This window comes from Telmatherina bonti (assembly GCF_933228915.1).
Source record: "Telmatherina bonti genome assembly, chromosome: 7".
NCBI lineage: Eukaryota > Metazoa > Chordata > Actinopteri > Atheriniformes > Telmatherinidae > Telmatherina > Telmatherina bonti.
Window position 1 is genome coordinate 15126379 of NC_136625.1, and position 26069 is coordinate 15152447.

At 46.2% G+C, this 26069-nt stretch overlaps 1 long non-coding RNA gene across 1 annotated transcript in view; it reads left to right on the plus strand.

Annotated features, from left to right (window-relative positions):
• LOC306758746 overlaps positions 1 to 26069 on the plus strand; it is a 181045-nt gene that overhangs the window by 153469 nt on the left and 1507 nt on the right. The window lies entirely within an intron of this gene.

The window sequence follows — 26069 nt, forward strand, 5'->3', positions numbered from 1 at the left end:
ATCCAAAACTAGTTTGTTAAAAAATAATGCACATTCAGTAATAAATAGGCATAAACGCCAAGATGGCGGACACCATGTTGCCATGTTAACAGGTGGTCAATGCACTTTTTTACTCGCCTTGGGTTGTTACACATGTGTGCTGAATTTCGTAGCCTAAGATGAAAGTAGACAATCGGGCCCTTGAGGGCCCCCCCAAAAAGTGCCCCCCCCACAATACATTCTATAATGTGTTAAGGACCTACCAAATATGAATAGTTAAAATTTTGGTGCACATCGCATGAATTTGTGCAAAGATATAAGCAAACCGTGTTTCATGGCGAGAAGGCTTTTTTCCAAGATGGCGGACACTCCAGTGCCATGGTAACAGGCTCTTAATTGAGTTTTATGCTTGTCTCTGGTTGATACACATGTGTGCCGAATTTCGTAGCCCTAGCTCAAAGTAGACTATCGGGCCCCTAAGGGCCCCCCCAAAATGTGCCCCCCCCCACAATACATATTACAACACGTTAAGGACCTACCAAATATGAATTATTGGAATTTTGGTTCCGATCGGATGTATTTCTGCAGAAATATAAGCAAACCGTGTTTCATGGCGAGAACGCTGTTTTCCATGGGTTGCCACGGTAACACGCTTTCTCCTATCAGAAAGATTTGAATAACTTTTGGTCCCCATCTTGTCACGAAGCTCCATGGCGAATGTGGAGCCAATAGCCTGAATCCCCTCAGACTAGTTCGTTGAAATACGATGCGCTTAAAGTGATAAAAAGGGCATAAACGCCAAGATGGCGGACACCCCGTTGCCATGGTAACAGGTTGTCAATAGAGTTTTTTGCTCGTCTTGGTTACTTATACATGTGTACCGAATTTCGTAGCCATAGGTCAAAGTAGACTATCGGGCCCCTCGGGGCCCCCCCCCAAAATGCGCCCCCCCCACAATACATATTACAATGCGTGAAGGACCTACCAAACATGAATTATCAGAATTTTGGTTTCGATCGGATGCATTTCTGCGAAGATATGAGTGAACCGTGTTTCATGGCGAGAACGCTTTTTTCCATGGGTTGCCACGGTAACACGGTTTCTCCTATCAAAAAGATTTGAATAACTTTTTGTCCCCATCTTGTCACGAAGCTCCATGGCGAATGTGGAGCCAATAGCATGAATCCCCTCAGACTAGTTCGTTCAAATACGATGCGCCCAAATTGACAAAAACGGGGCCAAAAAATGGCCGCAAACGCCAAGATGGCGGACAGCCCGTTGCCATGGTAACGGCTGCACAATGAAGTTTTTTGCTTGTCTTGGGTTGATACACATGTGTGCCGAATTTCGCAGCCCTAGCTCAAAGTAGACGATCGGGCCCCTAGGGGCCCCCCCCAAAATGTGCCCCCCCCACAATACATATTACAATGCGTTAAGAACCTGCCAAATATGAATTATTGGAATTTTGGTTCCGATCGGATGCATTTCTGCAGAGATATAAGCAAACCGTGATTCATGGCGAGAACGCTTTTTTCCATGGGTTGCCACGGTAACACGCTTTCTCCGATCAGAAAGAATTGAATAACTTTTGGTCCCCATCTTGTCACGAAGCTCCATGGTGAATGTGGAGCCAATAGCATGAATCCCCTCAGACTAGTTCGTTCAAATACGATGCGCTTAAAGTGATAAAAAGGGCATAAACGCCAAGATGGCGGAAACCCCGTTGCCATGGTAACAGGTTCTCAATAGAGTTTTTTGCTCGTCTTGGTTACTTATACATGTGTACCGAATTTCGTAGCCCTAGCTCAAAGTAGACTATCGGGCCCCTAGGGGCCCCCCCAAAATGCGCCCCCCCCACAATACATATTACAATGCGTGAAGGACCTACCAAATATGAATTATTTTAATTTTGGTTCCGATCGGATGTATTTCTGCGAAGATATGAGTGAACCGTGTTTCATGGCGAGATCGCTTTTTTCCATGGGTTGCCACGGTAACACGCTTTCTCCTATCAAAAAGATTTGAATAACTTTTGGTCCCCATCTTGTCACGAAGCTCCATGGCGAATGTGGAGCCAATAGCATGAATCGCCTCAGACTAGTTCGTTCAAATGCGATGCGCCCAAATTGACAAAAACGGGCAAAAAAATGGCCGCAAACGCCAAGATGGCTGACATCCCGTTGCCATGACGCCAGGTCTACGATTGACTTTTTTGGTCGTCTTGAGGTGGTAGACATGTGTACCGAATTTCGTTGTCCTACGTGAAAGTAGACTTTTGACACCCCATTTTATTTTCCATCTTTGGCGTTTCTAGGGGGCGCCGTCGAGGCATTTTTACATTGGCGTGCACATGGACCCCAGAATATCGCTATTTTCGCCGGGACTGAGGTGTGTGCCAAGTTTCGCAACTTTTCACCAGGTCTAAGGGGGTCAAAATTGTGTGAGTTGTGCTGAGGAAAAAAATAATAATAATAATAATAAACATTACAATAACAATAGGGCCCTGCCATACTTCGTATGGCGAGGACCCTAATTAAAGCCGCAAGCGGCATCCATCGGGTCCTCGCCTCATGCCGAACCCTCCACCCGAGTCCTGGTTCTCCTAATGCTACATGTGAAGGACCCGCACAGCCAGTTCATTTTAATAGAGAAATACAATTCACATATTGAGAAAAGAATGTGTGTAAACGCCAAGATGGCGGACAGCCCGTTACCATGGCAACATGTGTTTCATTGACTTTTTAGCTTGTCTTGGGATGATACACATGTGTGCCGAATTTCGTAGCCCGAGATGTAAGTAGACGATCGGGCCCCTAGGGGCCCCCCCAAAAAGTGTCCCCCCCACAATACATTCTATAATGTGTTAAGGACCTACCAAATATGAATAGTTACAGTTTTGGTGCACATCGTATGAATTTGTGCAAAGATATAAGCAAACCGTGTTTCATGGCGAGAAGGTTTTTTTTCCAAGATGGCGGATACCCCGTTGCCATGGTAACGGCTGCACAATGAAGTTTTTTGCTTGTCTTGGGTTGATACACATGTGTGCCGAATTTCGTAGCCCTAGCTCAAAGTAGACGATCGGGCCCCTAGGGGCCGCCCCCAAAATGTGCCCCCCCCACAATACATATTACAACGCGTTAAGGACCTGCCAAATATGAATTATTGGAATTTTGGTTCCAATCGGATGCATTTTGGCAGAGATATAAGCAAACCGTGTTTCATGGCGAGAACGCGTTTTTCCATGGGTTGCCACGGTAACACGCTTTCTCCTATCAGAAAGATTTGAATAACTTTTTGTCCCCATCTTGTCACGAAGCTCCATGGGGAATGTGGAGCCAATAGCATGAATCCCCTCAGACTAGTTCGTTCAAATACGATGCGCTTAAAGTGATAAAAAGGGCATAAACGCCAAGATGGCGGCCACCCCGTTGCCATGGTAACAGGTTCTCAATAGAGTTTTTTGCTCGTCTTGGTTACTTATACATGTGTACCGAATTTCGTAGCCCTAGCTCAAAGTAGACGATCGGGCCCCTAGGGGCCCCCCCAAAATGCGCCCCCCCCACAATATATATTACAAAGCGTGAAGGACCTACCAAATATGAATTATTTTAATTTTGGTTCCGATCGGATGTATTTCTGCGAAGATATGAGTGAACCGTGTTTCATGGCGAGATCGCTTTTTTCCATGGGTTGCCACGGTAACACGCTTTCGCCTATCAAAAAGATTTGAATAACTTTTGGTCCCCATCTCGTCACGAAGCTCCATGGCGAATGTGGAGCCAATAGCATGAATCGCCTCAGACTAGTTCGTTCAAATGCGATGCGCCCAAATTGACAAAAACGGGCAAAAAAATGGCCGCAAACGCCAAGATGGCGGAAAGCCCGTTGCCATGACAACAGGCGTTTCAATGACTTTTTTACTTGTCTTGATGTGATAGACATGTGTACCGAATTTCGTCGTCCTACGTCAAACTAAAAATTTTTTTCCCCATTCTAGAGGCCATTTTTGGCGTTTCTAGGGGGCGCTGTCGAGGCATTTTTGCATTGGCGTGCATACAAACGCCAAATTATCGAAATTTTCACCGGACGTGAGGTGTGTGCCAAGTTTCGCAACTTTTCACGGGGTCTAAGGGGGTCAAAATTGAGTGAGTTGTGCTTAGGAGAATAATAATAATAAACATTACAATAACAATAGGGCCTTGCCATACTTCGTATGGCTCGGACCCTAATAATAATTAAAGCCGCAAGCGGCATCCATCGGGTCCTCGCCTCATGCCGAACCCTCCACCCGAACTAGCCACAAAGCTTCCGGGTGGATGTGAAGTAAAAGGCACGAATCCAAAACTAGTTTGTTAAAAAACAATGCACTTACAGTGGTAAATGGGCGTAAACGCCAAGATGGCGGACACCCCGTTGCCATGGTAACAGGTGGTCAATGCACTTTTTTACTGGCCTTGGGTTGTTACACATGTGTGCCGAATTTCGTAGCCATAGCTGAAAGTAGACGATCTGACCCCTGAAGGGCCCCCCCCCCCAAAAGTGCCGCCCCCACAATACATTCTATAATGTGTTAAGGACCTACCAAATATGAATAGTTAAGGTTTTGGTGCACATCGCATGAATTTGTGCAAAGATATAAGCAAACCGTGTTTCATGGCGAGAAGGTTTTTTTCCAAGATGGCGGACACTCCGTTGCAATGGTAAAAGGTGGTTACTATAGTTTTTTGCTTGTCTTGGGTTGAAACACATGTGTGCCGAATTTCGTAGCCCTAGCTCAAAGTAGACGATCGGGCCCCTAGGGGCCGCCCCCAAAATGTGCCCCCCCCACAATACATATTACAACGCGTTAAGGACCTACCAAATATGAATTATTGGAATTTTGGTTCCGATCGGATGCATTTCCGCAGAGATATAAGCAAACCGTGTTTCATGGCGAGAACGCTTTTTTCCATGGGTTGCCACGGTAACACGCTTTCACCTATCAAAAAGATTTGAATAACTTTTGGTCCACATCTTGTCACAAAGCTCCATGGCGAACGTGGAGCACATAGCATGAATCCCCTCAGACTAGTTCGTTCAAATGCGATGCGCCCAAATTGATAAAAAGAGCATAAACGCCAAGATGGCGGCCACCCCGTTGCCATGGTAACAGGTTCTCAATAGAGTTTTTTGCTCGTCTTGGTTACTTATACATGTGTACCGAATTTCGTAGCCATAGGTCAAAGTAGACGATCGGGCCCCTAGGGGCCCCCCCCAAAATGCGCCCCCCCCACAATGCATATTACAATGCGTGAAGGACCTACCAAACATGAATTATTTTAATTTTGGTTCCGATCGGATGTATTTCTGCGAAGATATGAGTGAACCGTGTTTCATGGCGAGATCGCTTTTTTCCATGGGTTGCCACGGTAACACGCTTTCGCCTATCAAAAAGATTTGAATAACTTTTGGTCCCCATCTTGTCATGAAGCTCCATGGCGAATGTGGAGCCAATAGCATGAATCGCCTCAGACTAGTTCGTTCAAATACGATGCGCCCAAATTGAAAAAACGGGCAAAAAAATGGCCGCAAACGCCAAGATGGCGGACAGCCCGTTGCCAAGACAACAGGCGTTTCAATGACTTTTTTACTTGTCTTCATGTGATAGACATGTGTACCGAATTTCGTCGTCCTACGTCAAACTAAAATTTTTTGACCCCATTCTAGAGGCCATTTTTGGCGTTTCTAGGGGGCGCCGTCGAGGCATTTTTACATTGGCGTGCACACGGACCCCAGAATATCGCTATTTTCGCCGGGACTGAGGTGTGTGCCAAGTTTCGCAACTTTTCACGGGGTCTAAGGGGGTCAAAAATGGCCGAGTTGTGCTGACAAAAATAATAATAATTAAAGCCGCAAGCGGCATCCATCGGGTCCTCGCCTCATGCCGAACCCTCCACCCGAACTTGCCACAAAGCTTCCGGGTGGATGTGAAGTAAAAGGCACGAATCCAAAAGTAGTTTGTCCAAAAACAATGCACATACAGTGCTAAATGGGCGTAAACGCCAAGATGGCGGACACCCCGTTGCCATGGTAACAGGTGGTCAATGCACTTTTTTACTCGCCTTGCGTTGTTACACATGTGTGTCGAATTTCATAGCCATAGGTGAAAGTAGACGATCGGGCCCCTGAGGGCCCCCCCCCAAAAAACTGCCCCCCCCACAATACATTCTGTAATGTGTCAAGGACCTACCAAATATGAATAGTTAAAGTTTTGGTGCACATCGCATGAATTTGTGCAAAGATATAAGCAAACCGTGTTTCATGGCGAGAAGGCTTTTTTCCAAGATGGCGGACACTCCAGTGCCATGGTAACAGGTGCTTAATTGAGTTTTATGCTTGTCTCGGGCTGATACACATGTGTGCCGAATTTCGTAGCCCTAGCTCAAAGTAGACGATCGGGCCCCTAGGGGCCGCCCCCAAAATGTGCCCCCCCCACAATACATATTACAACGCGTTAAGGACCTACCAAATATGAATTATTGGAATTTTGGTTCCGATCGGATGTATTTCTGCAGAAATATAAGCAAACCGTGTTTCATGGCGAGAACGCTTTTTTCCATGGGTTGCCACGGTAACACGCTTTCTCCTATCAGAAAGATTTGAATAACTTTTGGTCCCCATCTTGTCACGAAGCTCCATGGCGAATGTGGAGCCAATAGCCTGAATCCCCTCAGACTAGTTCGTTCAAATACGATGCGCTTAAAGTGATAAAAAGGGCATAAACGCCAAGATGGCGGCCACCCCGTTGCCATGGTAACAGGTTCTCAATAGAGTTTTTTGCTCGTCTTGGTTACTTATACATGTGTACCGAATTTCGTAGCCCTAGGTCAAAGTAGACTATCGGGCCCCTAGGGGCCCCCCCAAAATGCGCCCCCCCCACAATACATATTACAATGCGTGAAGGACCTACCAAACATGAATTATTTTAATTTTGGTTCCGATCGGATGTATTTCTGCGAAGATATGAGTGAACCGTGTTTCATGGCGAGAACGCTTTTTTCCATGGGTTGCCACGGTAACACGCTTTCTCCTATCAAAAAGATTTGAATAACTTTTGGTCCCCATCTTGTCACGAAGCTCCATGGCGAATGTGGAGCCAATAGCATGAATCGCCTCAGACTAGTTCGTTCAAATGCGATGCGCCCAAATTGACAAAAACGGGCAAAAAAATGGCCGCAAACGCCAAGATGGCGGAAAGCCCGTTGCCATGACAACAGGCGTTTCAATGACTTTTTTACTTGTCTGGATGTGATAGACATGTGTACCGAATTTCGTCGTCCTACGTCAAACTAAAATTTTTTTCCCCCATTCTAGAGGCCATTTTTGGCGTTTCTAGGGGGCGCCGTCGAGGCATTTTTACATTGGCGTGCACGCGGACCCCAGAATATCGCTATTTTCGCCGGGACTGAGGTGTGTGCCAAGTTTCGCAACTTTTCACAGGGGCTGAGTGGGTCAAAAATGGCCGAGTTGTGCTCAGAACGAGGAGAATAATAATTAAAGCCGCAAGCGGCATCCATCGGGTCCTCGCCTCATGCCGAACCCTCCACCCGAGTCCTGGTTCTCCTAATGCTAAATGTGACGGACCCGCACAGCCAGTTCCTTTTAATAGAGAAATACAATTCACATATTGAGAAAAGAATGTGTGTAAACGCCAAGATGGCGGACAGACCGTTACCATGGCAACATGTGTTTCATTGACTTTTTAGCTTGTCTTGGGATGATACACATGTGTGCCGAATTTCGTAGCCCGAGATGAAAGTAGACGATCGGGCCCCTTGGGGCCCCCCCAAAAAGTGTCTCCCCCACAATACATTCTATAATGTGTTAAGGACCTACCAAATATGAATAGTTACCGTTTTGGTGCACATCGTATGAATTTGTGCAAAGATATAGGCAAACCGTGTTTGATGGCGAGAAGGTTTTTTTGCAAGATGGCGGACACCCTGTTGCCATGGTAACGGCTGCACAATGAAGTTTTTTGCTTGTCTTGGGTTGATACACATGTGTGCCGAATTTCGTAGCCCTAGCTCAAAGTAGACGATCGGGCCCCTAGGGGCCCCCCCTAAAATGTGCCCCCCCCACAATACATATTACAATGCGTTAAGGACCTGCCAAATATGAATTATTGGAATTTAGGTTCCGATCGGATGCATTTTGGCAGAGATATAAGCAAACCGTGTTTCATGGCGAGAACTCTGTTTTCCATGGGTTGCCACGGTAACACGCTTTCTCCTATCATAAAGATTTGAATAACTTTTTGTCCCCATCTTGTCACGAAGCTCCATGGGGAATGTGGAGCCAATAGTATGAATCCCCTCAGACTAGTTCGTTCAAATACGATGCGCTTAAAGTGATAAAAAGGGCATAAACGCCAAGATGGCGGACACCCCGTTGCCATGGTAACAGGTTCTCAATAGAGTTTTTTGCTCGTCTTGGTTACTTATACATGTGTACCTAATTTCGTAGCCCTAGCTCAAAGTAGACTATCGGGCCCCTCGGGGCCCCCCCAAAATGCGCCCCCCCCACAATACATATTGCAATGCATGAAGGACCTACCAAATATAAATTATTTTAATTTTGGTTCCGATCGGATGTATTTCTGCGAAGATATGAGTGAACCGTGTTTCATGGCGAGATCGCTTTTTTCCATGGGTTGCCACGGTAACACGCTTTCGCCTATCAAAAAGATTTGAATAACTTTTGGTCCCCATCTTGTCACGAAGCTCCATGGCGAACGTGGAGCCAATAGCATGAATCCCCTCAGACTAGTTCGTTCAAATGCGATGCGCCCAAATTGACAAAAACGGGCCAAAAAATGGCCGCAAACGCCAAGATGGCGGAAAGCCCGTTGCCATGACAACAGGCGTTTCAATGACTTTTTTACTTGTCTTCATGTGATAGACATGTGTACCGAATTTCGTCGTCCTACGTCAAACTAAAATTTTTTTTCCCCATTCTAGAGGCCATTTTTGGCGTTTCTAGGGGGCGCAGTCGAGGCATTTTTACATTGGCGTGCACGCAGACCCCAGAATATCGCTATTTTCGCCGGGACTGAGGTGTGTGCCAAGTTTCGCAACTTTTCACGGGGTCTAAGGGGGTCAAAATTGAGTGAGTTGTGCTCAGAACGAGGAGAATAATAACAAGCGGCATCCATCGGGTCCTCGCCTCATGCCGAACCCTCCACCCGAACTTGCCACAAAGCTTCCGGGTGGATGTGAAGTAAAAGGCACGAATCCAAAAGTAGTTTGTCCAAAAACAATGCACATACAGTGCTAAATGGGCGTAAACGCCAAGATGGCGGACACCCCGTTGCCATGGTAACAGGTGGTCAATGCACTTTTTTACTCGCCTTGCGTTGTTACACATGTGTGTCGAATTTCATAGCCATAGGTGAAAGTAGACGATCGGGCCCCTGAGGGCCCCCCCCCAAAAAACTGCCCCCCCCACAATACATTCTGTAATGTGTCAAGGACCTACCAAATATGAATAGTTAAAGTTTTGGTGCACATCGCATGAATTTGTGCAAAGATATAAGCAAACCGTGTTTCATGGCGAGAAGGCTTTTTTCCAAGATGGCGGACACTCCAGTGCCATGGTAACAGGTGCTTAATTGAGTTTTATGCTTGTCTCGGGCTGATACACATGTGTGCCGAATTTCGTAGCCCTAGCTCAAAGTAGACGATCGGGCCCCTAGGGGCCGCCCCCAAAATGTGCCCCCCCCACAATACATATTACAACGCGTTAAGGACCTACCAAATATGAATTATTGGAATTTTGGTTCCGATCGGATGTATTTCTGCAGAAATATAAGCAAACCGTGTTTCATGGCGAGAACGCTTTTTTCCATGGGTTGCCACGGTAACACGCTTTCTCCTATCAGAAAGATTTGAATAACTTTTGGTCCCCATCTTGTCACGAAGCTCCATGGCGAATGTGGAGCCAATAGCCTGAATCCCCTCAGACTAGTTCGTTCAAATACGATGCGCTTAAAGTGATAAAAAGGGCATAAACGCCAAGATGGCGGCCACCCCGTTGCCATGGTAACAGGTTCTCAATAGAGTTTTTTGCTCGTCTTGGTTACTTATACATGTGTACCGAATTTCGTAGCCCTAGGTCAAAGTAGACTATCGGGCCCCTAGGGGCCCCCCCAAAATGCGCCCCCCCCACAATACATATTACAATGCGTGAAGGACCTACCAAACATGAATTATTTTAATTTTGGTTCCGATCGGATGTATTTCTGCGAAGATATGAGTGAACCGTGTTTCATGGCGAGAACGCTTTTTTCCATGGGTTGCCACGGTAACACGCTTTCTCCTATCAAAAAGATTTGAATAACTTTTGGTCCCCATCTTGTCACGAAGCTCCATGGCGAATGTGGAGCCAATAGCATGAATCGCCTCAGACTAGTTCGTTCAAATGCGATGCGCCCAAATTGACAAAAACGGGCAAAAAAATGGCCGCAAACGCCAAGATGGCGGAAAGCCCGTTGCCATGACAACAGGCGTTTCAATGACTTTTTTACTTGTCTGGATGTGATAGACATGTGTACCGAATTTTGTCGTCCTACGTCAAACTAAAATTTTTTTCCCCCATTCTAGAGGCCATTTTTGGCGTTTCTAGGGGGCGCCGTCGAGGCATTTTTACATTGGCGTGCACGCGGACCCCAGAATATCGCTATTTTCGCCGGGACTGAGGTGTGTACCAAGTTTCGCAACTTTTCACGGGGTCTAAGGGGGTCAAAAATGGCCGAGTTGTGCTCAGAACGAGGAGAATAATAATAAACATTACAATAACAATAGGGCCCTGCCATACTTCGTATGGCTCGGACCCTAATTAAAGCCGCAAGCGGCATCCATCGGGTCCTCGCCTCATGCCGAGCCCTCCACCCGAACTCGCCACAAAGCTTCCGGGTGGATGTGAAGTAAAAGGCACGAATCCAAAAGTGGTTTGTTCAAAAACAATGCACATACAGTGCTAAATGGGCGTGAACGCCAAGATGGCGGACACCCCGTTGCCATGGTAACAGGTGGTCAATGCACTTTTTTACTCGCCTTGGGTTGTTACACATGTGTACCGAATTTCGTAGCCCTAGGTCTAAGTAGACAATCGGGCCCCTAGGGGCCACCCCGAAAAAGTGCCCCCGCCAATATACATTCTATAATGTGTTAAGGACCTACCAAATATTAATAGTTAAAGTTTTTGTGCACATCGCATGAATTTGTGCAAAGATATAAGCAAACCGTGTTTCATGGCGAGAAGGTTTTTTTCCAAGATGGCGGACACTCCGTTGCCATGGTAACAGGTGCTTAAATGAGTTTTTTTCTTGTCTAGGGTTGATACACATGTGTGCCGAATTTCGTAGCCCTAGCTCAAAGTAGACGATCGGGCCCCTAGGGGCCCCCCCAAAATGTGCCCCCCCCCCCCCCCCCCCCCCCCCCACAATACATATTACAATGCGTTAAGGACCTACCAAATATGAAATATTGGAATTTTGGTTCCAATGGGATCTATTTCTGCGAAGATATGAGTGAACCGTGTTTCATGGCGAGGAGCATTTTTTTCAAGATGGCGGACACCCCGTTGCCATGGTAACAGGTTTTCAATAGAGTTTTTTGCTCGTCTTGGTTCCTTATACATGTGTACCGAATTTCGTAGCCCTAGGTCAAAGTAGACGATCGGGCCCCTAGCGGCCCCCCCAAAAATGCGGCCCCCCCACAATACATATTACAATGCGTGAAGGACCTACCAAACATGAATTATCAGAATTTTGGTTCCGATCGGATGCATTTCTGCGAAGATATGAGTGAACCGTGTTTCATGGCGAGAACGCTTTTTTCCATGGGTTGCCACGGTAACACGCTTTGTCCTATCAAAAAGATTTGAATAACTTTTGGTCCCCATCTTGTCACGAAGCTCCATGGCGAATGTGGAGCCAATAGCATGAATCCCCTCAGACTAGTTCGTTCAAATACGATGCGCCCAAATTGACAAAAACGGGCAAAAAAATGGCCGCAAACGCCAAGATGGCGGACAGCCCGTTGCCATGACAACAGGCGTTTTAATGACTTTTTTACTTGTCTTGATGTGATAGACATGTGTACCGAATTTCGTCGTCCTACGTCAAACTAAAATTTTTTTTCCCCATTCTAGAGGCCATTTTTGGCGTTTCTAGGGTGCGCCGTCGAGGCATTTTTGCATTGGCGTGCATACAAACGCCAAATTATCGAAATTTTCACCGGACGTGAGGTGTGTGCCAAGTTTCGCAACTTTTCACGGGGTCTAAGGGGGTCAAAATTGAGTGAGTTGTGCTTAGGAGAATAATAATAATAAACATTACAATAACAATAGGGCCTTGCCATACTTCGTATGGCTCGGACCCTAATTAAAGCCGCAAGCGGCATCCATCGGGTCCTCGCCTCATGCCGAACCCTCCACCCGAACTCGCCACAAAGCTTCCGGGTGGATGTGAAGTAAAAGGCACGAATCCAAAAGTAGTTTGTCCAAAAACAATGCACATACAGTGCTAAATGGGCGAAAACGCCAAGATGGTGGACACCCCGTTGCCATGGTAACAGGTGGTCAATGCACTTTTTTACTCGCCTTGCGTTGTTACACATGTGTGTGGAATTTCATAGCCATAGGTGAAAGTAGACGATCGGGCCTCTGAGGGCCCCCCCCAAAAAACTGCCCCCCCCACAATACATTCTGTAATGTGTCAAGGACATACCAAATATGAATAGTTAAAGTTTTGGTGCACATCGCATGAATTTGTGCAAAGATATAAGCAAACCGTGTTTCATGGCGAGAAGGCTTTTTTCCAAGATGGCGGACACTCCAGTGCCATGGTAACAGGTGCTTAATTGAGTTTTATGCTTGTCTCGGGTTGATACACATGTGTGCCGAATTTCGTAGCCCTAGCTCAAAGTAGACGATCGGGCCCCTAGGGGCCGCCCCCAAAATGTGCCCCCCCCCACAATACATATTACAACGCGTTAAGGACCTACCAAATATGAATTATTGGAATTTTGGTTCCGATCGGATGTATTTCTGCAGAAATATAAGCAAACCGTGTTTCATGGCGAGAACGCTTTTTTCCATGGGTTGCCACGGTAACACGCTTTCTCCTATCAGAAAGATTTGAATAACTTTTGGTCCCCATCTTGTCACGAAGCTCCATGGCGAATGTGGAGCCAATAGCCTGAATCCCCTCAGACTAGTTCGTTGAAATACGATGCGCTTAAAGTGATAAAAAGGGCATAAACGCCAAGATGGCGGACACCCCGTTGCCATGGTAACAGGTTCTCAATAGAGTTTTTTGCTCGTCTTGGTTACTTATACATGTGTATCGAATTTCGTAGCCCTAGGTCAAAGTAGACTATCGGGCCCCTAGGGGCCCCCCCCAAAATGCGCCCCCCCCACAATACATATTACAATGCGTGAAGGACCTACCAAACATGAATTATTTTAATTTTGGTTCCGATCGGACGTATTTCTGCGAAGATATGAGTGAACCGTGTTTCATGGCGAGATCGCTTTTTTCCATGGGTTGCCACGGTAACACGCTTTCGCCTATCAAAAAGATTTGAATAACTTTTGATCCCCATCTCATCACGAAGCTTCCTGCTGAGTATGGAGTCAATTGCATGAAAACCCTCAGACTAGTTCATTAAAATATGATGTGCTTAAAGTGATAAAAACGGCATAAACGTCAAGATGGCCGACACCCCGTTGCCATGGTAACAGTTTGTTTATTGAGTTTTTTGCTTGTCTAGAGTTGATACACGTGTGCTGAATTTCGTAGCCCTAGCTCAAAGTAGACGATCGGGCCCCTAGGGCCCCCCCCCCCCCCCCAAAGTGTGCCCCCCCCCACAATACATATTACAATGCATTAAGGACCCTCGAACACGCTTTCTCCTACCAGAAAGATTTGAATAACTTTTTGTCCCCATCTTGTCACAAAGCTTCCTGCTGAGTATGGAGCTAATCGCATGAATCCCCTCAGACTAGTTCGTTCAAATATGATGCGCTCAAAGTGATAAAAAGGACATAAACGCCAAGATGGCGGACACCCCGTTGCCATGGTAACAGGTTCTCAATAGGGTTTTTTGCTCGTCTTGGTTACTTATACATGTATACCAAATTTCGTAGTTCTAGGTAAAAGTAGACGATCGGGCCTCTAGGGGCCCCCCGCCAAAAGCCCCACTCCCCCCCACAATACATATTACAATGCGTGAAGGACCTACCATATATGAATTATTGGAATTTTGGTTCCGATCGGATGCATTTCTGCAGAGATATAAGCAAACCGTGATTCATGGCGAGAACGCTTTTTTCCATGGGTTGCCACGGTAACACGCTTTGTCCGATCAGAAAGATTTGAATAACTTTTGGTCCCCATCTTGTAACGAAGCTCCATGGTGAATGTGGAGCCAATAGCCTGAATCCCCTCAGACTAGTTCGTTCAAATACGATGCACTTAAAGTGATAAAAAGGGCATAAACGCCAAGATGGCGGACACCCTGTTGCCATGGTAACAGGTTCTCAATAGAGTTTTTTGCTCGTCTTGGTTACTTATACATGTGTACCGAATTTCGTAGCCATAGGTCAAAGTAGACTATCGGGCCCCTCGGGGCCCCCCCCAATATGCGCCCCTCCCACAATACATATTACAATGCGTGAAGGACCTACCAAACATGAATTATTTTAATTTTGGTTCCGATCGGACGCATTTCTGTGAAGATATGAGTGAACCGTGTTTCATGGCGAGAACGCTTTTTTCCATGGGTTGCCACGGTAACATGCTTTCTCCTATTGAAAAGATCTCACTAACTTTTGCTCCCCATCTTGTAACGAAGCTTCCTGCTGAGTATGGAGCCAATCGCATGAATCCCCTCAGACTAGTTTGTTCAAATACGATGCGCTTAAAGTGATTAAAAGGGCATGAACGCCAAGATGGCGGACACCCCGTTGCCATGGTAACGGCTGCACAATGAAGTTTTTTGCTTGTCTTGGGTTGATACACATGTGTGCCGAATTTCGTAGCCCTAGGTCAAAGTAGACGATCGGGCCCCTAGGGGCCCCCCCCAAAATGTGCCCCCCCCCACAATACATATTACAATGCGTTAAGGACCTGCCAAATATGAATTATTGGAATTTTGGTTCCGATCGGATGTATATCTGCAGGGATATGAGTGAACCGTGTTTCATGGCGAGAATGCTTTTTTCCATGGGTTGCCACGGTAACACGCTTTCTCCTATCAGAAAGATTTGAATAACTTTTGGTCTCCATCTTGTCACGAAGCTCCGTGGCGAATGTGGAGCCAATAGCATGAATCGCCTCAGACTAGTTCGTTCAAATATGATGCGCTTAAAGTGATAAAAAGGGCATAAACGCCAAGATGGTGGACACCCCGTTGCCATGGTAACAGGTGGTCAATTCACTTTTTTACTCGCCTTGGGTTGTTACACATGTGTAACGAATTTCGTAGCCCGAGATGAAAGTAGACGATCGGGCCCCTTGGGGCCCCCCCAAAAAGTGTCCCCCCCACAATACATTCTATAATGTGTTAAGGACCTACCAAATATGAATAGTTACAGTTTTGGTGCACATCGTATGAATTTGTGCAAAGATATAAGCAAACCGTGTTTCAGGGCGATAAGGTTTTTTTCCAAGATGGCGGACACTCTGTTGCCATGGTAACAGGTTGTTAATTGAGTTTTTTGCTTGTCTAGGGTTGATACACATGTGTGCCGAATTTCGTAGCCCTAGCTCAAAGTAGAAGATCGGGCCCCTAGGGGCCCCCCCAAAAATGTGCCCTCCCCCACAATACATATTGCAATGCGTTAAGGACCTGCCAAATATGAATTATTTTAATTTTGGTTCCGATCGGATGTATTTCTGCAGAGATATGAGGGAACCGTGTTTCATGGCGAGAACGCTTTTTTCCATGGGTTGCCACGGTAACACGCTTTCTCCTATCATAAAGATTTGAATAACTTTTGGTCCCCATCTTGTCACGAAGCTCCATGGCGAATGTGGAGCCAATAGCATGAATCGCCTCAGACTAGTTCGTTCAAATACGATGCGCTCAAAGTGATAAAAAGGGCATAAACGCCAAGATGGCGGACACCCCGTTGCCATGGTAACAGGTTCTCAATAGAGTTTTTTGCTCGTCTTGGTTACTTATACATATGTACCGAATTTCGTAGCCATAGGTCAAAGTAGACTATCGGGCCCCTAGGGGCCCCCCCAAAATGTGCCCCCCCCCACAATACATATTACAATGCGTTAAGGACCTGCCAAATATGAATTATTGGAATTTTGGTTCCGATCGGATGCATTTTGGCAGAGATATAAGCAAACCGTGTTTCATGGCGAGAACGCTTTTTTCCATGGGTTGCCACGGTAACACGCTTTCTCCTATCAAAAAGATTTGAATAACTTTTTGTCCCCATCTTGTCACGAAGCTCCATGGCGAATGTGGAGCCAATAGCATGAATCGCCTCAGACTAGTTCGTTCAAATGCGATGCGCCCAAATCGACAAAAACGGGCAAAAAAATGGCCCCAAACGCCAAGATGGCGGACAGCCTGTTGCCATGACAACAGGCGTTTCAATGACTTTTTTACTTGTCTTGATATGATAGACATGTGTACCGAATTTCGTCGTCCTACGTCAAACTAAAATTTTTTTTCCCCATTCTAGAGGCCATTTCTGGCGTTTCTAGGGGGCGCCGTCGAGGCATTTTTACATTGGCGTGCACGCGGACCCCAGAATATCGCTATTTTCGCCGGGATTGAGGTGTGTGCCAAGTTTCGCAACTTTTCACGGGGTCTAAGGGGGTCAAAAATGGCCGAGTTGTGCTCAGAACGAGGAGAATAATAATAAACATTACAATAACAATAGGGCCTTGCCACACTTCGTATGGCTCGGACCCTAATAAACATTACAATAACAATAGGGCCCTGCCATACTTCGTATGGCTCGGACCCTAATTAAAGCCGCAAGCGGCATCCATCGGGTCCTCGCCTCATGCCGAACCCTCCACCCGAGTCCTGGTTCTCCTAATGCTACATGTGAAGGACCCGCACAGCCAGTTCATTTTAATAGAGAAATACAATTCACATATTGAGAAAAGAATGTGTGTAAACGCCAAGATGGCGGACAGCCCGTTACCATGGCAACATGTGTTTCATTGACTTTTTAGCTTGTCTTGGGATGATACACATGTGTGCCGAATTTCGTAGCCCGAGATGTAAGTAGACGATCGGGCCCCTAGGGGCCCCCCCAAAAAGTGTCCCCCCCACAATACATTCTATAATGTGTTAAGGACCTACCAAATATGAATAGTTACAGTTTTGGTGCACATCGTATGAATTTGTGCAAAGATATAAGCAAACCGTGTTTCATGGCGAGAAGGTTTTTTTTCCAAGATGGCGGATACCCCGTTGCCATGGTAACGGCTGCACAATGAAGTTTTTTGCTTGTCTTGGGTTGATACACATGTGTGCCGAATTTCGTAGCCCTAGCTCAAAGTAGACGATCGGGCCCCTAGGGGCCGCCCCCAAAATGTGCCCCCCCCACAATACATATTACAACGCGTTAAGGACCTGCCAAATATGAATTATTGGAATTTTGGTTCCAATCGGATGCATTTTGGCAGAGATATAAGCAAACCGTGTTTCATGGCGAGAACGCGTTTTTCCATGGGTTGCCACGGTAACACGCTTTCTCCTATCAGAAAGATTTGAATAACTTTTTGTCCCCATCTTGTCACGAAGCTCCATGGGGAATGTGGAGCCAATAGCATGAATCCCCTCAGACTAGTTCGTTCAAATACGATGCGCTTAAAGTGATAAAAAGGGCATAAACGCCAAGATGGCGGCCACCCCGTTGCCATGGTAACAGGTTCTCAATAGAGTTTTTTGCTCGTCTTGGTTACTTATACATGTGTACCGAATTTCGTAGCCCTAGCTCAAAGTAGACGATCGGGCCCCTAGGGGCCCCCCCAAAATGCGACCCCCCCACAATATATATTACAAAGCGTGAAGGACCTACCAAATATGAATTATTTTAATTTTGGTTCCGATCGGATGTATTTCTGCGAAGATATGAGTGAACCGTGTTTCATGGCGAGATCGCTTTTTTGCATGGGTTGCCACGGTAACACGCTTTCGCCTATCAAAAAGATTTGAATAACTTTTGGTCCCCATCTCGTCACGAAGCTCCATGGCGAATGTGGAGCCAATAGCATGAATCGCCTCAGACTAGTTCGTTCAAATGCGATGCGCCCAAATTGACAAAAACGGGCAAAAAAATGGCCGCAAACGCCAAGATGGCGGAAAGCCCGTTGCCATGACAACAGGCATTTCAATGACTTTTTTACTTGTCTTGATGTGATAGACATGTGTACCGAATTTCGTCGTCCTACGTCAAACTAAAAATTTTTTTCCCCATTCTAGAGGCCATTTTTGGCGTTTCTAGGGGGCGCTGTCGAGGCATTTTTGCATTGGCGTGCATACAAACACCAAATTATCGAAATTTTCACCGGACGTGAGGTGTGTGCCAAGTTTCGCAACTTTTCACGGGGCCTAAGGGGGTCAAAATTGAGTGAGTTGTGCTTAGGAGAATAATAATAAACATTTGGAAAACAATAGGGCCTTGCCATACTTCGTATGGCTCGGACCCTAATAAACATTACAATAACAATAGGGCCCTGCCATACTTCGTATGGCTCGGACCCTAATAAACATTACAATAACAATAGGGCCCTGCCATACTTCGTATGGCTCGGACCCTAATTAAAGCCGCAAGCGGCATCCATCGGGTCCTCGCCTCATGCCGAACCCTCCACCCGAGTCCTGGTTCTCCAAATGCTACATGTAAAGGACCCTCAGAGACAGTTCATTTTGATAGAGATATACAATTCACATATTGAGAAAAGAATGTGTGTAAATGCCAAGATGGTGGACAGCCCGTTACCATGGCAACATGTGTTTCATTGACTTTTTAGCTTGTCTTGGGATGTTACACATGTGTGCCGAATTTCGTAGCCCTAGGTCAAAGTAGACTGCCGGGCCCCTAGGGACCCCCCCCAAAAAAGTGCGCCCCCCCCCCCCCCCCCCCCCCCACAACACATTCTATAATGTGTTAAGGACCTACCAAATATGAATAGTTACAGTTTTGGTGCACATCGCATGAATTTGTGCAAAGATATAAGCAAACCGTGTTTCATGGCGAGGAGTATTTTTTCAAGATGGCGGACACACCGTTGCCATGGTAACAGGTGCTTAATTGAGTTTTATGCTTGTCTAGGGTTGTTACACATGTGTGCTGAATTTCGTAGCTCTGGGTCAAAGTAGACGATCGGGCCCCTAGGGGCCCCCCAAAATGTGCCCCCCACAATACATATTACAATGCGTTAAGGACCTACCAAATATGAAGTATTGGAATTTTGGTTCCAATGGGATCTATTTCTGCGAAGATATGAGTGAACCGTGTTTCATGGCGAGGAGTATTTTTTCAAGATGGCGGACACACCGTTGCCATGGTAACAGGTGCTTAATTGAGTTTTATGCTTGTCTAGGGTTGTTACACATGTGTGCTGAATTTCGTAGCTCTGGGTCAAAGTAGACGATTGGGCCCCTAGGGGCCCCCCCCAAAATGCGCCACCCCCACAATACATATTACAATGCGTGAAGGACCTACCAAATATGAATTATTGGAATTTTGGTTCCGATTGGATGCATTTCTGCAGAGATATAAGTGAACCGTGTTTCATGGCGAGAACGCTTTTTTCCATGGGTTGCCACGGTAACACGCTTTCTCCTATCAGAAAGGTTTGAATAACTTTTTGTCCCCATCTTGTCACGAAGCTCCATGGCGAATGTGGAGCCAATAGCATGAATCGCCTCAGACTAGTTCGTTCAAATACGATGCGCTTAAAGTGATAAAAAGGGCATAAACGCCAAGATGACGGACACCCCGTTGCCATGGTAACAGGTTCTCAATAGAGTTTTTTGCTCGTCATTGTTACTTATACATGTGTACCGAATTTCGTAGCCCTAGCTCAAAGTAGACGATCGGGCCCCTAGGGGCCCCCCCCAGAATGCGCCCCCCCCACCATACATATTACAATGCGTTAAGGACCTACCAAACATGAATTATGTTAATTTTGGTTCCAATCGGATGTATTTCTGCGAAGATATGAGTGAACCATGTTTCATGGCGAGAACGCTTTTTTCCATGGGTTGCCACGGTAACACGCTTTCTCCTATCAGAAAGATTTGAATAACTTTTGGTCCCCATCTTGTCACGAAGCTCCATGGTGAATGTGGAGCCAATAGCATGAATCGCCTCAGACTAGTTCGTTCAAATACGATGCGCTTAAAGTGATAAAAAGGGCATAAACGCCATGATGGCGGACACCCCGTTGCCATGGTAACAGGTTCTCAATAGAGTTTTTTGCTCGTCTTGGTTACTTATACATGTGTACCGAATTTCGTAGCCATAGGTCAAAGTAGACTATCGGGCCCCTAGGGGCCCCCCCCAAAATGCACCCCCCCCACAATACATATTACAAAGCGTGAAGGACCTACCAAACATGAATTATCAGAATTTTGTTTCCGATCGGATGCATTTCTGCGAAGATATGAGTGAACCGTGTTTCATGGCGAGAACGCTTTTTTCCATGGGTTGCCACGGTAACATGCTTTGTCCTATCAAAAAGATTTGAATAACTTTTGGTCCCCATCTTGTCACGAAGCTCCATGGCGAATGTGGAGCCAATAGCATGAATCGCCTCAGACTAGTTCGTTCAAATGCGATGCGCCCAAATTGACAAAAACGGGCAAAAAAATGGCCGCAAACGCCAAGATGGCGGACAGCCCGTTGCCATGACAACAGGCATTTCAATGACTTTTTTACTTGTCTTGATGTGATAGACATGTGTACCGAATTTCGTCGTCCTACGTCAAACTAAAAATTTTTTGCCCCATTCTAGAGGCCATTTTTGGCGTTTCTAGGGGGCGCCGTCGAGGCATTTTTGCATTGGCGTGCATACAAACGCCAAATTATCGAAATTTTCACCGGACCTGAGGTGTGTGCCAAGTTTCGCAACTTTTCACGGGGCCTAAGGGGGTCAAAATTGAGTGAGTTGTGCTTAGGAGAATAATAATAAACATTTGGAAAACAATAGGGCCTTGCCATACTTCGTATGGCTCGGACCCTAATAAACATTACAATAACAATAGGGCCTTGCCATACTTCGTATGGCTCGGACCCTAATAAACATTACAATAACAATAGGGCCTTGCCATACTTCGTATGGCTCGGACCCTAACAAGCGGCATCCATCGGGTCCTCGCCTCATGCCGAACCCTCCACCCGAGTCCTGGTTCTCCTAATGCTACATGTGAAGGACCCGCACAGCCAGTTCATTTTAATAGAGAAATACAATTCACATATTGAGAAAAGAATGTGTGTAAACGCCAAGATGGCGGACAGCCCGTTACCATGGCAACATGTGTTTCATTGACTTTTTAGCTTGTCTTGGGATGATACACATGTGTGCCGAATTTCGTAGCCCGAGATGTAAGTAGACGATCGGGCCCCTAGGGGCCCCCCCAAAAAGTGTCCCCCCCACAATACATTCTATAATGTGTTAAGGACCTACCAAATATGAATAGTTACAGTTTTGGTGCACATCGTATGAATTTGTGCAAAGATATAAGCAAACCGTGTTTCATGGCGAGAAGGTTTTTTTTTCCAAGATGGCGGATACCCCGTTGCCATGGTAACGGCTGCACAATGAAGTTTTTTGCTTGTCTTGGGTTGATACACATGTGTGCCGAATTTCGTAGCCCTAGCTCAAAGTAGACGATCGGGCCCCTAGGGGCCGCCCCCAAAATGTGCCCCCCCCACAATACATATTACAACGCGTTAAGGACCTGCCAAATATGAATTATTGGAATTTTGGTTCCAATCGGATGCATTTTGGCAGAGATATAAGCAAACCGTGTTTCATGGCGAGACGCGTTTTTCCATGGGTTGCCACGGTAACACGCTTTCTCCTATCAGAAAGATTTGAATAACTTTTTGTCCCCATCTTGTCACGAAGCTCCATGGGGAATGTGGAGCCAATAGCATGAATCCCCTCAGACTAGTTCGTTCAAATACGATGCGCTTAAAGTGATAAAAAGGGCATAAACGCCAAGATGGCGGCCACCCCGTTGCCATGGTAACAGGTTCTCAATAGAGTTTTTTGCTCGTCTTGGTTACTTATACATGTGTACCGAATTTCGTAGCCCTAGCTCAAAGTAGACGATCGGGCCCCTTGGGGCCCCCCCAAAAAGTGTCCCCCCCACAATACATTCTATAATGTGTTAAGGACCTACCAAATATGAATAGTTACAGTTTTGGTGCACATCGTATGAATTTGTGCAAAGATATAAGCAAACCGTGTTTCATGGCGAGAAGGTTTTTTTCCAAGATGGCGGACACCCTGTTGCCATGGTAACGGCTGCACAATGAAGTTTTTTGCTTGTCTTGGGTTGATACACATGTGTGCCGAATTTCGTAGCCCTAGCTCAAAGTAGACAATCGGGCCCTTAGGGGCCCCCCCAAAATGTGCCGCCCCCACAATACATATTACAATGCGTTAAAGACCTACCAAATATCAATTATTGGAATTTTGGTTCCGATCGGATGCATTTCTGCAGAGATATAAGCAAACCGTGTTTCATGGCGAGAACGCTTTATTCCATGGGTTGCCACGGTAACACGCTTTCTCCTATCAGAAAGATTTGAATAACTTTTGATCCCAATCTTGTCATGAAGCTCCATGGCGAATGTGGAGCCAATAGCCTGAATCCCCTCAGACTAGTTCGTTCAAATGCGATGCGCTTAAAGTGATAAAAAGGGCATAAACGCCAAGATGGCAGACACCCCGTTGCCATGGTAACAGGTTCTCAATAGAGTTTTTTGCTCGTCTTGGTTACTTATACATGTGTACCGAATTTCGTAGCCATAGGTCAAAGTAGACTATCGGGCCCCTCGGGGCCCCCCCCAAAATGCGCCCCCCCCCACAATACATATTACAATGCGTGAAGGACCTACCAAACATGAATTAATTTAATTTTGGTTCCGATCGGATGTATTTCTGCGAAGATATGAGTGAACCGTGTTTCATGGCGAGAACGCTTTTTTCCATGGGTTGCCACGGTAACACGCTTTCTCCTATCAAAAAGATTTGAATAACTTTTGGTCCCCATCTTGTCACGAAGCTCCATGGCGAATGTGGAGCCAATAGCATGAATCCCCTCAGACTAGTTCGTTCAAATACGATGCGCCCAAATTGACAAAAACGGGCCAAAAAATGGCCGCAAACGCCAAGATGGCGGACAGCCCGTTGCCATGGTAACAGGTTCTCAATAGAGTTTTTTGCTCGTCTTGGTTACTTATACATGTGTACCGAATTTCGTAGCCATAGGTCAAAGTAGACTATCGGGCCCCTAGGGGCCCCCCCAAAATGCGCCCCCCCCCACAATACATATTACAATGCGTGAAGGACCTACCAAATATGAATTATTGGAATTTTGGTTCCGATCGGATGCATTTCTGCGAAGATATAAGCAAACCGTGTTTCATGGCGAGAACGCTTTTTTCCATGGGTTGCCACGGTAACACGCTTTCTCCTATCAGAAAGATTTGAATAACTTTTGGTCCCCATCTTGTCACGAAGCTCCATGGCGAATGTGGAGCCAATAGCATGAATCCCCTCAGACTAGTTCGTTCAAATGCGATGCGCCCTAATTTACAAAAACGGGCAAAAAAATGGCCGCAAACGCCAAGATGGCGGAAAGCCCGTTGCCATGACAACAGGCGTTTCAATGACTTTTTTACTTGTCTGGATGTGATAGACATGTGTACCGAATTTCGTCGTCCTACCTCAAACTAAAATTTTTTTCCCCCATTCTAGAGGCCATTTTTGGCGTTTCTAGGGGGCGCCGTCGAGGCATTTTTACATTGGCGTGCACGCGGACCCCAGAATATCGCTATTTTCGCCGGGACTGAGGTGTGTGCCAAGTTTCGCAACTTTTCACGAGGTCTAAGGGGGTCAAAATTGAGTGAGTTGTGCTGAGAAGAATAAACATTACAATAACAATAGGGCCTTGCCATACTTCGTATGGCTCGGACCCTAATAATAACAAGCGGCATCCATCGGGTCCTCGCCTCATGCCGAACCCTCCGCCCGAGTCCTGGTTCTCCTAATGCTACATGTGAAGGACCCGCACAGCCAGTTCATTTTAATAGAGAAATACAATTCACATATTGAGAAAAGAATGTGTGTAAACGCCAAGATGGCGGACACCCCGTTACCATGGCAACATGTGTTTCATTGCCTTTTTAGCTTGTCTTGTAATGATACATGTGTGCCGAATTTCGTAGCTCGAGATGAAAGTAGACGATCGGGCCCCTTGGGGATCCCCCCAAAAAAGTGCCCCCCCCCCCACAACACATTCTATAATGTGTTAAGGACCTACCAAATATGAATAGTTACAGTTTTGGTGCACATCGCATGAATTTGTGCAAAGATATAAGCAAACCGTGTTTCATGGCGAGAAGGTTTTTTTTCCAAGATGGCGGACACTCCGTTGCCATGGTGACAGGTGCTTAATTGAGTTTTATGCTTGTCTAGGGTTGATACACATGTGTGCCGAATTTCGTAGCCCTAGCTCAAAGTAGACGATCGGGCCCCTAGGGGCCCCCCCCCCCAAAATGTGCCCCCCCCACAGTACATATTACAACGCGTTAAGGACCTGCCAAATATGAATTATTGGAATTCCTGTTCCAATCGGATGCATTTCTGCAGAGATATAAGCAAACCGTGTTTCATGGCGAGAACGCTTTTTTCCATGGGTTGCCACGGAAACACGCTTTCTCCTATCGGAAAGATTTGAATAACTTTTGGTCCCCATCTTGTCACAAAGCTCCATGGCGAACGTAAAGCCAATAGCATGAATCGCCTCAGACTAGTTCGTTCAAATACGATGCGCTTAAAGTGATAAAAAGGGCATAAACGCCAAGATGGCGGACACCCCGTTGCCATGGTAACAGGTTCTCAATGGAGTTTTTTGCTCGTCTTGGTTACTTATACATGTGTACCGAATTTCGTAGCCATAGGTCAAAGTAGACTATCGGGCCCCTAGGGGCCCCCCCAAAATGCGCCCCCCCCCACAATACATATTACAATGCGTGAAGGACCTACCAAACATGAATTATTGTAATTTTGGTTCCGATCGGATGTATTTCTGCGAAGATATGAGTGAACCGTGTTTCATGGCGAGAACGTTTTTTTCCATGGGTTGCCACGGTAACAAGCTTTCGCCTATCAAAAAGATTTGAATAACTTTTGTTCCCCATCTTGTCACGAAGCTCCATGGCGAATGTGGAGCCAATAGCATGGATCGCCTCAGACTAGTTCGTTCAAATGCGATGCGCCCAAATTGACAAAAACGGGCAAAAAAATGGCCGCAAACGCCAAGATGGCGGAAAGCCCGTTGCCATGACAACAGGCGTTTCAATGACTTTTTTACTTGTCTGGATGTGATAGACATGTGTACCGAATTTCGTCGTCCTACGTCAAACTAAAATTTTTTTCCCCCATTCTAGAGGCCATTTTTGGCGTTTCTAGGGGGCGCCGTCGAGGCATTTTCACATTGGCGTGCACGCGGACCCCAGAATATCGCTATTTTCGCCGGGACTGAGGTGTGTGCCAAGTTTCGCAACTTTTCACGGGGTCTAAGGGGGTCAAAATTGAGTGAGTTGTGCTGAGAAGAATAAACATTACAATAACAATAGGGCCTTGCCATACTTCGTATGGCTCGGACCCTAACAAGCGGCATCCATCGGGTCCTCGCCTCATGCCGAAGACACCCCGCCCCCCCCTCCATTGTGGACCATGTTAAGGATCTACAAAATAGAAATGCAGTTAACTTTGATGCCGATCCAATGTATTTTTATGGACATAAACAATGTCTATCCAG